At 36.8% G+C, this 12,416-nt stretch overlaps 1 pseudogene across 1 annotated transcript; it reads left to right on the forward strand.

The window, feature by feature from the left end:
* Positions 1 to 340: 340 nt before the first annotated feature.
* On the forward strand, positions 341 to 4,612 carry LOC147471698 (uncharacterized; annotated as a pseudogene). The gene is made up of 3 exons (XR_015191072.1): positions 341 to 2,481; positions 3,065 to 3,120; positions 4,178 to 4,612. The product of XR_015191072.1 is annotated as an uncharacterized LOC147471698 (transcript).
* The last annotated feature ends 7,804 nt before the right edge of the window (positions 4,613 to 12,416 follow it).

The raw sequence follows: 12,416 nt of genomic DNA on the forward strand, positions 1-12,416 counted from the left end.
TGATTTCACACCTTCAGAACTTAACGTAAGTTTACAAATAATTTTTGAAGTGAATGTATCCTCATTGAAATCACTGCAACAAATACTATTGGGTGTGAAGGTTCACTACTCATAACTGAAGTTGGGTCCCATGTACAATTGTGTACACAATAAGGTTATTTATCACTTACGTACCAACAACAACTAAGCATGGAGTCTTCTGTAGCTGACTCTTTACAGCTGATTCCGCCAGTATTAGCTGAAACAATGAAAAAAACAAATTCATTATTTTGAGCTGCAAACAAATATAACTTGAATTGTGCTGCAATTTTAACAGTTTTAAGATTTTTTAAAAACTTATATGCAAAAACAATAATAGATTCAAGGCTTACCTCCACTAATTGATAAACTGATTTTTAATATTCTTTGAAATGAGACAGTACACTGGCAATCATGGCTGGTACTTCTGGTGTTTTGTTTTTTAAGATTGTTTTTGCCTCCAGGAGGTCTACACATTTTTTTTTTCGTCCAGTTTAGTATCTGATCCCCATTTCTTGCCAAGTTCCCTTCTACCTTTTGCTGAATGTCTATCCCAGTTAGTTCATAGAAATGAGTGAACATTTAGTTCATTGAAATGAGTGAACATTCCATTTGGTTGAAAAAGGAAAGGCCACTCAGTACGTAGAGTGAGCATGCTTTTTTCATGTACTTTTTATTTTCTTTGTAATATGTAACATTCCTTCATTAATGTTTCAACTTCTTCTGAGGCACTACACAGGTACTTTTCTTTTAACAGTGATTTTTTTTTTCTTGTTGAGTTGCCTCTGAGTCTCCACTTGGGTAGGTATTAGGCATATAGTTAATACATCCATAGAAGTCATGTACAATCTCCTTTTTATTGCTTTCATTATTTTCATTACCATCTTCCTCTCGTTTACGCTTCTTTGGTGTTACATTTGAGTTTCTATTAATATTTTCAAACCTACACATCAACTGTCTTAGGACACTATCATAGCCAGTTCCTACTATAATGCCCTCAACATTGTCCTTGAAACTCTTTTGGATATTTGTTCACAATTTTAGAGCAATAAAAGCAAGAGCTTTTTTCCAGGCTTGAGAGTCATGTTAGCTATATCAACACACATTATTCGTATCATTTCTCTGCGAGCCTTTGGGCTGAGCCGCATACCTTTTCCTAATTGGGACAATAAATCTCTGAGGGAGTTTATTCCAAGGCACCTCAAAGTCATCAGCCCATGTAGGACTTAAATTTGCCATAACACTACAGGAACTTCATTGTGAGGTACTAGCAGTGGTGATTAACTGCTCATCTTGTTTTGGAACAGTTGTTGTCCGACATTCACTCTCACTCGTATCTGAAATAAAAAGTTTCAGTGTAAATAGAGCAATGAATTTTAATGTCAAAGAGGTATGCATCTACTCATACTAACTATAATAATATATTCTTTCCTTGCACTTGAGCATTTACCACTTTAATCTCTTCCATCTCCTCAGTCATAGCTAGTCATATATCCCTTTTGCAGGCAACCTTGAACTATACTTCAACACCTAATTTCTCCCAATCCTTCTATACACTCATTCAGCTCCTTGCCACACAACGGTTCTCTCTCATTACTAGGTCCAAATCGATTAAACACAAAATTCCCTTCCTAAACTTCAGTGTAACAATCTCCACTCCATTCTAAAACTCTGGATTGTATACTGTATATTGTATGTAATTAACCTACAATTTTTAAACTATCCAGATACCTTTTACATTGTATATGTTTTAACATAGGTAAGTCTTCATACTGTATGTACTTGAAGTCACCCCTACATCATCTATTAAGTGGCCCATACACGATCAATTATATTGCACAATTTCATTGCCAATACTCTGAATTGACAATTAAATTGACCGTGTATGGGCGATATTGAAGACTTGCACAATTGTATTGAGTGAATCAATTTCTGTTTGATACTTTATTGCGCAAGTCCATTTGATTGCACAATAAATTGACCGACTGTGGTGACCGTCAATTTAATTGTGCAATAAAATCATGTCTACTAGATTTCATACCGTCAACATGTCTGACAAACAAGAAGACAGGACATCCCAACTGGAGTGCATCAAAGTTTATAAAAGTTTACCAGCCCTATGGAAAGTAAAAAGTGATGATTACAGCAACAGACGAAAGAAAGATGCAGCTTACGCTATGTTGGTTGAAAAAATCCAGGAAAAGTACCCAAACTACACAAGAGAAGATGTAAAAAAAAAAAAGACCAATTCATATTGAACCAACTATCGCAAAGAATTGAAAAAAAGTGCTGGATTCGGAAAAATCTGGCGCAAGGACGGACCAGGTATATGAACCAACGTTGTGGTATTTTCAAGCCCTCACCTTCCTCAACGACCAAGAAATCCCAGCAAAATCGAGGAGTACACTCACAAAGCAGACATGTCTAGCATCGACTGCAGGCGACAGCGGGCCTTTTCATGAGGTATGTAATTTTGGTATTATTTTACTTTAACATAGAATCGATTTTTAATTTAAAAATACATTTTCTTATGTCACGTTCATGGCGCGTGAGTGTTGCAGAGCGTATTTAAATTGCCTGTATTTTGTAAACTAGCATTGAACGACATTTTAAAATAAATGAGTTGTTACTTTTGCGGTGAAATACATAAGAAAAATGTGTTTTTAAATTAAAAATCGATTATGTATTAAAGCAAAATTTTACCGTCATTTTCAGATGTATAACTGGTTTTAACATGCACTACATTTCTTAAAATAAATTTAGTACTGAAGATTCACACATTCACAAGAAAAGATGTATTAAAAAAAGAGCAATTCGTATAGAACCATTTATTATTTTTTTATCTTATATTAAGAGTTACACAAAGTGATGTGATTGTCATTGCCATGGTACAGATTCTTTAGTACAGAAGTAGCGTCTGAACATATCCCATATGTCCTTTGCTTTATCGGAGGCATTTCTCCTCTGTGTCGCTTGCAACCCGTGTGTCTCAATCTGCGAATCTCGCCATGACCCCCCATGGACAGTTCCATTCTCATCTTCCCAGTCCACAGTTCCCTGCATGATGTATCTTTTGGACTTCCTCCTCAAGAAATTGTGTAGGTAACAGCAAGCTAACGTTGCTGTCTGAGCCTTTTCTGGTGAAAGCAGCATCTGCCTTTGGAACACCCTGAACCTTGAAGCAAGAATTCCAAATTAATTTCCACCACCATGCGCGGTCTACTTAAACGGTAGTTAAAATGCATTTCTCATTGTAGATATCATCCTCTTCAGCGCCACGTCCAGGATATGGCTTCATGAAATTTTCGGTCAGAGAGGAATCATCCCCTACAAAAACGTAAGGCATTGGCATCACTTCATCACAAAGTTTTTTTTTCTGGAGGAGGAATTGCGAGTTCTTGATTGTCCATCATACGGTCAAAATCTGTATGAGAAATCACACCTCCATCCAACATTCTTCCGTTCACACCAACTTCGGCGACTATAAATTCATTGTTGACATCTACTACCGCCATTAACACGATGCTGAATAACTTTTTGTAATTGAAGAAGTACTACCCACTTCCTGGTGGTTTCTTTATAGCAATATGTTTACCATCTACCGCATCTAGAGCGTGCGGAAAATTCCAGCTCTTGCGAAATCCTTCGAAGACTTTCAGCCACTGCCGCATCTGCAAAATGAAATTTAATGAGTTTTATGTTAACTGGATGAAACACTTCACACGATCATTAGGTCACGATAGAACCATCTTTTCCACAGACACAGCATTAATTCATTAACGAAAGTACTACAGTCCAGTTTTCTCTTTAGCATACTTGGCAGAAAAAGAGTTTTCTTTGTTTACAGACCTAATGATAATGGCATTATTATATGAGCGTTGGCTGGCTGCCAGAGGTTATCTCAATTTATAACTCACTTTGCACCTCGTTGACTAATTTTGTATTCTTATGAAATTACCTTTCACAATCAGCCAACACTCATATAATAATGCCTTATTCACATGATGAATTGATAATGATAAAAACAATTTTATGTTCTCAGGATGTAGAAGTAGAAACAGACGTTCCCAGAAACATGTTTAGAGAGCCGCAGTCAACACTGAAGTCTTCTCCTTTCATGAGCAAGGAGTCTCTCCAGAAACCTGTCAAATGGATGAAGACGAGAAGTTCAGTCACGCCAGTTAAGAATGATGAAGCTTGCCTCTGAACGACTACACCAAGGTCCCGAAGACGTCTATCTTAGCCAAGCCAAGACATGGGCAGCTGAACTCTGAAAGATGACTCCAGACCAGCAGTTGTTCGCAAAGAAAGCTATTAATGAAATACTTTTTGAGGATAGGGACAGATGGGTACACTGAAAAGGAATTCAGTCCAAATAAACAATAAATACTGGACACAGAGCCGTTCACTTACACCATTTTAGACCATTTCTGATCAGTTGGCTACATTTGTACCTTATTCATCCTACAACGCTGTAGGCGAAACTGTACCCCAACAAGTGGATCTCTCAAGTAACACTCCCGATGGACAGTTGTATTCTCTGGCCAATTACTTCTCGAGCTTATAAAATTTTGTAAATGTTAAAATTACTAATTTGATTAAAAACTAACTATTGACTTGGTGTTTCATTTCATAAATCATAAAGATGTATGTATACATATTTGACAAGAAACTTAATTTTGCCTTTATGTACTCATGCAAGCAGCTGATGATGGCTTCACAGGTTTCAATAACAATTTTGCCGATGGTTTGTGGAGCAATAGCACTGACAAACTTCAGATCTTCAAATGTATTTCCCGTGGCCAGGTAACGCAGTGTAATTGATAAACGCTCCGTAGGAGATAGTAGATGGGCTGATGCATATTTGTAGTTTGTTTTTCAATCAGGATCGACCATTTGCGATAGCTCATTATAGGACTCAGCATCCATGCGCAGAAAGTTTTTAAGATCACTTGGCTCATTATGGCTCAGTTCACATAGTAATTTGGTGTGTCCAAGCATTGAGCGCTGCAGAAACCCATCTTTTGACCATTTTGCATGTTTCCTTTTTGGAACATCGGTTTCCTCTTCTACAACAAGAGCAACCGCCACGGCGATTGCTGGGTCAAAATCCTCCATCCTTTCTCAGCGAATTGCAAGACCAAACTGAGCCTGATTTGCACAATTAAAGGGTCAATTATATTGACCTGTTGTGGGAAACTTTAAATTGTCAATTATATTGTGCAACCAGACTTGCGCAATATAACTGATCGTGTATGGGCCGCTTTAGGTGATGAATAATTTCCTGTAGAAGAGCAGGATCAATGTCTGGCAGGACAAAATGCTCTTCTTAATCTCGTCCATTGCTGGAATCAAAGTATGAATCTTCAGTATTACATATTCTATCATGCATTATAATCGGTAATAATCTAATAAAATTCCGGTTCTGTATGGCTTGGCCCCCTAACTTTTCTCCATTTACAGCAACTGGACATGGTTTGGATCAGATCCTAGATAACGAAATGTACTTAACCTATGATTTAGTTCATCATCATGGAACCACTGTTACACGGTAGTCAAGTGTTTGATAAATATGAGTTAAACATGGAGTCAGCCCTGAATCAGGTACGTGAAAATATTTCAAGGAATTGAATACAGAATTGAATTTGATGACATTAACAATCTATTACATTAACAATCTATTACCTGAGAGAATTAAAAGCGCTGCATTGTAGTTATTCGCATTCCATTTTGAACCAACTTTCAATGGATCATGGTGAAATTCTTGTGCGGAAACTTTACAGTAACGGCAGAAATATTCTACATTACTGAAACTTTCAATGAATCCACCTATACCATGTTACCCCAAGTTTTCACCAGTGATGAAAAGTATTGAGCCTTTAAACTTTTCATTTTGTACAAGGATTCCATTACTTTTCAGATCTTCAAATAATTTCTCAAACACTTTGCCCTGCCCAAATTCCTTGAAATCTACTTCTTTACATAACAATACTAATAATGTATTGTCTACAATGGAGTGTTGATATGGTCGGAAATTACCAAGTGACATGTACACACCTAATATTGTATGTTTTTTTTTTTTTTTTTTAACAGTGCGTAATCCTAGGGGATTACGCTCTTCGAATGCATCCTGGTACAATATTATCTTTATGGTACTAGGGTTTTCATCTGTACAGTCACTGAAGGATTGTAATTTAGATTGTCGTTTGTTTGGCAGAGTTTTCAGTAATTTTGAATTCTTTCTACACTGAAGCATCATTTAGGAGAGAAGTAAGTGTTAAATTAATAGGGACGTATTGATACGAACATTGTTATGCTTATTTTTCTCTAAGAAAATTTACTGTGGCTGAACATGTCCTTAAAATACATATTATGGCAATATTCTGACCTCAGTACACCATTGTTGCATTCCAGAAACATGTCTGTATTAATGATGCTGCGTGTAATTTCATGAATTTTGTTTTCCTCTATGTTCAAATCCATTAAGGAACTCTTAAGGTTATTGAGGGAACTGGACAAGGCAAGAGGATGAATGCTCTGAAACTTTTCTACAATATTTTGAATAACTGATACAGGTATCAGTTTGGCCTGCAAGTTTAAATAAAGAAAGGCTACCTTTCTCTCGTATATATGTATATTTTTTTTATCAGTCACCACTTCTTGTTATCTGTTTAACCACTTGACCCACCTTCTAACACCTCAGTTGTGATCTCACTATCTAAACTGTTGTGCACATTATTATATTTATGGCAGCTACTAACGTGAGAAGAAAATGAAGATTTAGGTTTAACTGATTTGCAACATTTCTCAAATGGACATTTCACTGTAACCCCATCCTGTATGTGCTGCCTTAAATGCTTAAGTAATTTTCTATATCCCTTGCAAATTTGTGAACATAACGGTATATCACATTTTAATTTCTTATCTGAAACAAAAAAAATATGATTAACATCATGGCTTTTACACTGGTGATTTCTGTATATGTGAGCCTTTAACCCTGAGTAAGAGAAAAATTGTCTAATACATTTCTTCACTGGACACTTATAGGCCACCTTAGACTCACTATTATGAAATATACAGTGGTTAACATAAGCCTTCACAGATCGAGAAACATGGCCACACAATGCACATGCATACTATGGGTCCATATTGAGTAATGTTTATTATGTTGCTCAAGATAAATTGTAGCCTATGATTAAAAGAATGGCATTGTTTCGGCCAATATGCTTGCCTAGGGGGCTGTATCAAATCACAAATGGTTTTGTGTCGGTTAAGCATAAAATTACTCTGTATTGATATTTTTTTTAAATTTCAGTTATTTACGCCTACAAAATAGGGACAACACTTTGACTACATACAATCCAGGCGATCCTAATGTTGGTTGGTAGATCCTGCAGAGTTTTGTAGCCCAGATGACCAGGTTTGGTTGGTGGATAACTTGAAATTCGTTGCAACTAACAAAATTTACATGGAGAAACCGTACCAGCGGCCAGCTACCAGGAAAATAGGCGGGAAACGGCGCTTATCCCAAGATGTAAATAAAACAAAAAACAAAAAACAAATGAAGCGGCAGAAGCACACCACACGTGATTAAAATTATTTATACTTTAATACCATGCATCCAAAGTTGAACAAAATACATTTGAATGCTCACTATTTGTGTCGTAGTTTCTTCAGAGAGTACATGTTCAAAATCACCTAAGTCGCGTTTGTGGGAGGCACCGCAAATCCAGTATAATAGACACTGCCACCAACTGCTATACATTCTGATTAAAGCATCACATTATATATCATATAACGTAGTTCTTACGAATTTCTTTTACCTTCAGATATGCGGCATACTCAATGACACAACCTTAACATTTTATAAAGAAAACATTATTGAACTTGTGAATATATATAAAAAAATAATAAAGTGTGCATGGCCGACGGAGAACGACCGTAATTTTTTTACATAAAAAGATAAGTATAAAATGGAAGATTTTCCATATTATTACACGAATTTTTACGTGTTCTCCGTAGAAAATGCGGATAAAACAAGCATAATTTATATGTCATCCATTCTCCGTAAAATTACGGAGCAAGATATGTAATTTTCATATGCAGCACATTCTCCGTTCAGAAATACGGACAATATTCTGTAACTAAACAAAAAAAAAGACAATTTTTTTTTCTAACAGTGTACTATCAAACGGATCAGTTATTGCACAAAATATTTCCGACTCGGATTAACTTCATCATTATCATTATTTGATTATTCGCATATGTCTAATGCGAATCTTTCATAGTTTATGTGATTGATTTTATTGTACCAGCTAATTATTATGAAAGTATTGACATTGTCTTAATTTCAGTAACATTTATTTTTTCTTCTTCTTTTCTTTAACAAATACTATATGTATTTTAATAAGCATATTTATATGTATTTGAGCTACTTAAAAAGACACTTGACTAGGTCATTTCGTACGTATTTCACAGGGTCTTCGCGGTCATTCATGACCTCACTGAAGTAAAATGTTACATTGCGATGATCAGACCTGTCTATCAAGACCAATGTGGTAATTCAACGATTTACATATATATATTTTTTTTGTAATATTTTTTCGTTTGTTACATACTTTATTTAGTGTTATGTTTTATCTGTTTGCGTATTTATATTCTAATTCTATTATTGTATTATCTTAAGTTAACGTTTTATTGTAAGTAATATAACGTAAATGGCGATGTTATTCTTTTATTAATTCACTCATTTTTTACATAGACATATATCACTGAATACGATTTACCATCTTTTTCAAACATACACACAAAACTCACTGTAATAATAAGTTCTACCCTTTGCATTCTTGCATTAACTATTGTTATTTTTTCTGTTCACATACACACTTTGACACCCCAACTAGGATGACAAGGCATAAACGAATATTTAGTAACTCGGTAGGACGACATGTGCCATCCACAATAATTCTTTTACTACTCTTGTTTGGTTGAACATTAAGTGGATAGTTGCTTATAGTTGAACATTAAGTGGATAATTGCTTATGGTTGAACATTAAATGGATAGTTCCTTGTATCATATTTCTCAACTTTCTACTGATTCCTTCTCTCTAAGCCTACTTAATTGATTGCTACATTGACGACTGTAAACTCTCGATATTGATAATGCTTCTGGACTTCGTTTTAATTTTCATACACTCATTCATTATTTTTACCAATCTTGGCTTAGCATCTCTGTTAAAGAAAATTAACCACTTTGAGGACAAGATTCGGTTTCTCATTCCATTTATCCAGTCTCGGACTACCACAGCCCACATCCATGAGGATGAGACCCGGGTGTTTTTTTCTTTCTTTCATTCATCTCAAGGACCGCCAAATCAGTAATTTATTGTAGAATTATTCCGGGCCTGCCCCGATGTTTCGCTGAGAGAGCCACGACGGTCTCACGAGAAGACGTCTGATGTACCAACCTATATAATACGGTCCACTACGAAGTACCGCGAGCACGGTTACTTGTCGCCCAGCACAGCTCCAGCAGCTTTTCGGCTAACAGAGTCTTAAGTATTGCTCCTGTAGCAAATTGACTTAGCGCACGGTCACGTTAAGAAGAAGAGATACCACCAGCACGTGTGTGGTCATATTAGTAATTATTAATTTCCACATGTTAATGCGAAGTTTAATTCTATTACTTTCAGATTTATTAAAATATCGCACAGTGGTAATGAATTCCTTCTGTTTTGTGATTCTATTTCTACTTACACTGGATATTAACTTCCCTTCTTACTCCAGGCCTCCCATTACAATTCAAAACGTCATATGCATTCTCTGAAATCAAAGTTGGTATACCTATATCTACTCTTCAGAACTACTACAGCTAAGGTCACATAATATGAATCATCTTGACATCGTATTGCAATATGTTCCCACCTTCCCTGCATCTGTTAATTAATTTTCTTTTCCGAGTTTATTCCAGCAACCTATTCTGATGTTACAATTGTTGCAATGGAATTCATGTCTCCCTTAGTACTCTTAACAGAATTGCAGAGGTTGGTTACCATCTGATTACTTACTTTACCCCTTCTGCGCCGCTATCTACATATTTCCTGTCGAGTGTGTCGGTTAAACTACATGCCGCATCATCTGTCGACGTGATGCACAGAGGAACAAGTAAGTTAAGTTAATCGTCATTACTTCAGCTTTCCCTAAATAATATTTTGATATATCTATATACATGCACTATATTATATCTTCTACTGCCAATCATCAATGAAATTGTTATATATGCATCGAGCAGCACTCTATGACTTCATTCCAAGTCTGAAAGTTGAAGATGATTCCATCAGAACGGCTCGCAAACCAGCCTTGTCAACCCTGATGTCCCGACACCGCCATCTCGAGGACCAGCGCACCTTCGCAACTGTGTGGTTTTCGTTGCACAATCAGGATGTTTGATCACTCGGGGTGTTGAATTTTCACATTCACGGTGAAAGAGAGATATAGTAAACGCATATATTATTTCTCTTTTTCCCTTGTTTTAGCACTTTTCGCCGATGCATGATCAATATTATGATGCTATATATCTTTGCAAGTCGAGGACGACTTTCTAAGTAGATGGCCGAGCGTAGTGAGAATTATATATTGTGCTTATATATGATATTAAATACAGCAATCAATAATTACACAAATATCGTATGAATATCACACTAGTGAGGCAATCACCAGGTCAGGTCGGGTCAACTTTGACGGATGGATGGTTTGCACATAATTGCCTTCCCAAGTACCTAGACCCTCAAAAAGAGCTTTTAATACCTTTGACAGTCACACCTCCTACATTTCAGACTACCTTCCCCCATAACCACCGTTGGGGACGGCGGTTGGAAACCCCTTCCATATAAGTAGGATGTCTGGAACATACAGATAGACCGGGAATCGACTGCGCTACCACTGACGCCTGATTTCTCCATCTGTTTATACGTGTTGTGATATTGTTTATTACTGTGATCATTGTGCTGTAGTGAATATATCTATCGTGTACCAGAACATCAGACTATTTGCGTTATGGAATAAAACTGAACCGTACAAACCCTGTGTCTGGCATCAACTACCTTATTTGTGGGGGGGTTATTAGTTCCAACAGACTAAGGGCCGTTTTTTTAAACATCAGGTTTCGGGCGTTACAAACCCGAAAATAAATTGCGTGGGGCCGGCCCGAAAACTCAAATCGATTTTTTCAAACGTCAAGGCAGTGCGGTGAGCCGGCCCCAAAACGTTTTCGGGCGGTCCGAATATTTGCAACAGTTGGTAACCCTGCGTACGCAGAAAGCGCGCCAGATGATCGAACAACCATGGCGAGCGGGAAGGATAAAACTAGTTCGCTCACGGAAAATCAGAGAAAAATGTTGATTTCTCTAATCGCTGACCATAGTCATCGCATAGATTAAAAAATGTACGACCCTGGGATCATCAGTCGCAAGCAGCAAGCACGGGAGAGCATAACTGCCAGCTTTAATGCCATCTATACAGCAACTCAGCTAAATCGAGCTTGGGAGTACATGCGCGAAACGTAAGTAATATTGAACGTTTTCTGAGTGTTTATTATATTAAACATACATTTTGTGATAAAGGATAATTTATTTGAATTATATTAAGAGATTACTCATGAATAAACACGAGGCATTAGCAAACAATTCAGGTTAGAAATCAACGATAAGCAGTTGCAATATTAGAATTATGTTTTCTCTTGTGTCAGCGTTTCATCTACATTCTTTGATATGATTCAGAATCAGCTACGCCAAATATGTGTATGTCTGTCACCCACCCACCCACACATGTAACTCTGTAGAAACAGATTTTAAAACGTTTAATCGCTATCATTTCTTCATTTATGTCAATTTCAGAATGGGTTGATGAAGGTCCTTCATTCAGACAGCAGGACTTTTCTATACCTCCTGCAATTCCAAGCCCTCTAGGACCTCCTTTACTTCCTAGAAAACCCTCTCTGCCAACAGCTCCACCACTGACCCCAGTTCCACCATCTGCCTGTGGTGAACCACCATCTCCTTCAACCATTTCATCACCTTCTTCAACAACTCATAGGAAGGGCAAAAAGAGGGACCAAACCTCAGAGAGGGAGTAATGCTACAAGGCTATTAGCCTGAGCAACAAAAAGCTCCATGATGCCCAACTCTTACAGGCGAATGAAATTAGAAAGGAATTCTCCAAGTCTTGTGAAGCAGTTCGTGCATCTGCAGAAAGAGTTTCAAGTGACTTTAAAGGGTTGCAGATGAAATAATTTCATTTTTAGGTGATGCAAAGCAATATTTGCAACTTCACGGCACAAAATCTGGAAAAAAACATAAATGCTGCAAAAGCATGAAATAAAACAACAAAATATACATAGC

The sequence above is a fragment of the Penaeus japonicus genome, unplaced genomic scaffold (assembly GCF_977035675.1).
Source record: "Penaeus japonicus unplaced genomic scaffold, GWHDUDI00000001_assembly GWHDUDI00000006, whole genome shotgun sequence".
NCBI classification, from domain to species: Eukaryota; Metazoa; Arthropoda; class Malacostraca; order Decapoda; family Penaeidae; genus Penaeus; species Penaeus japonicus.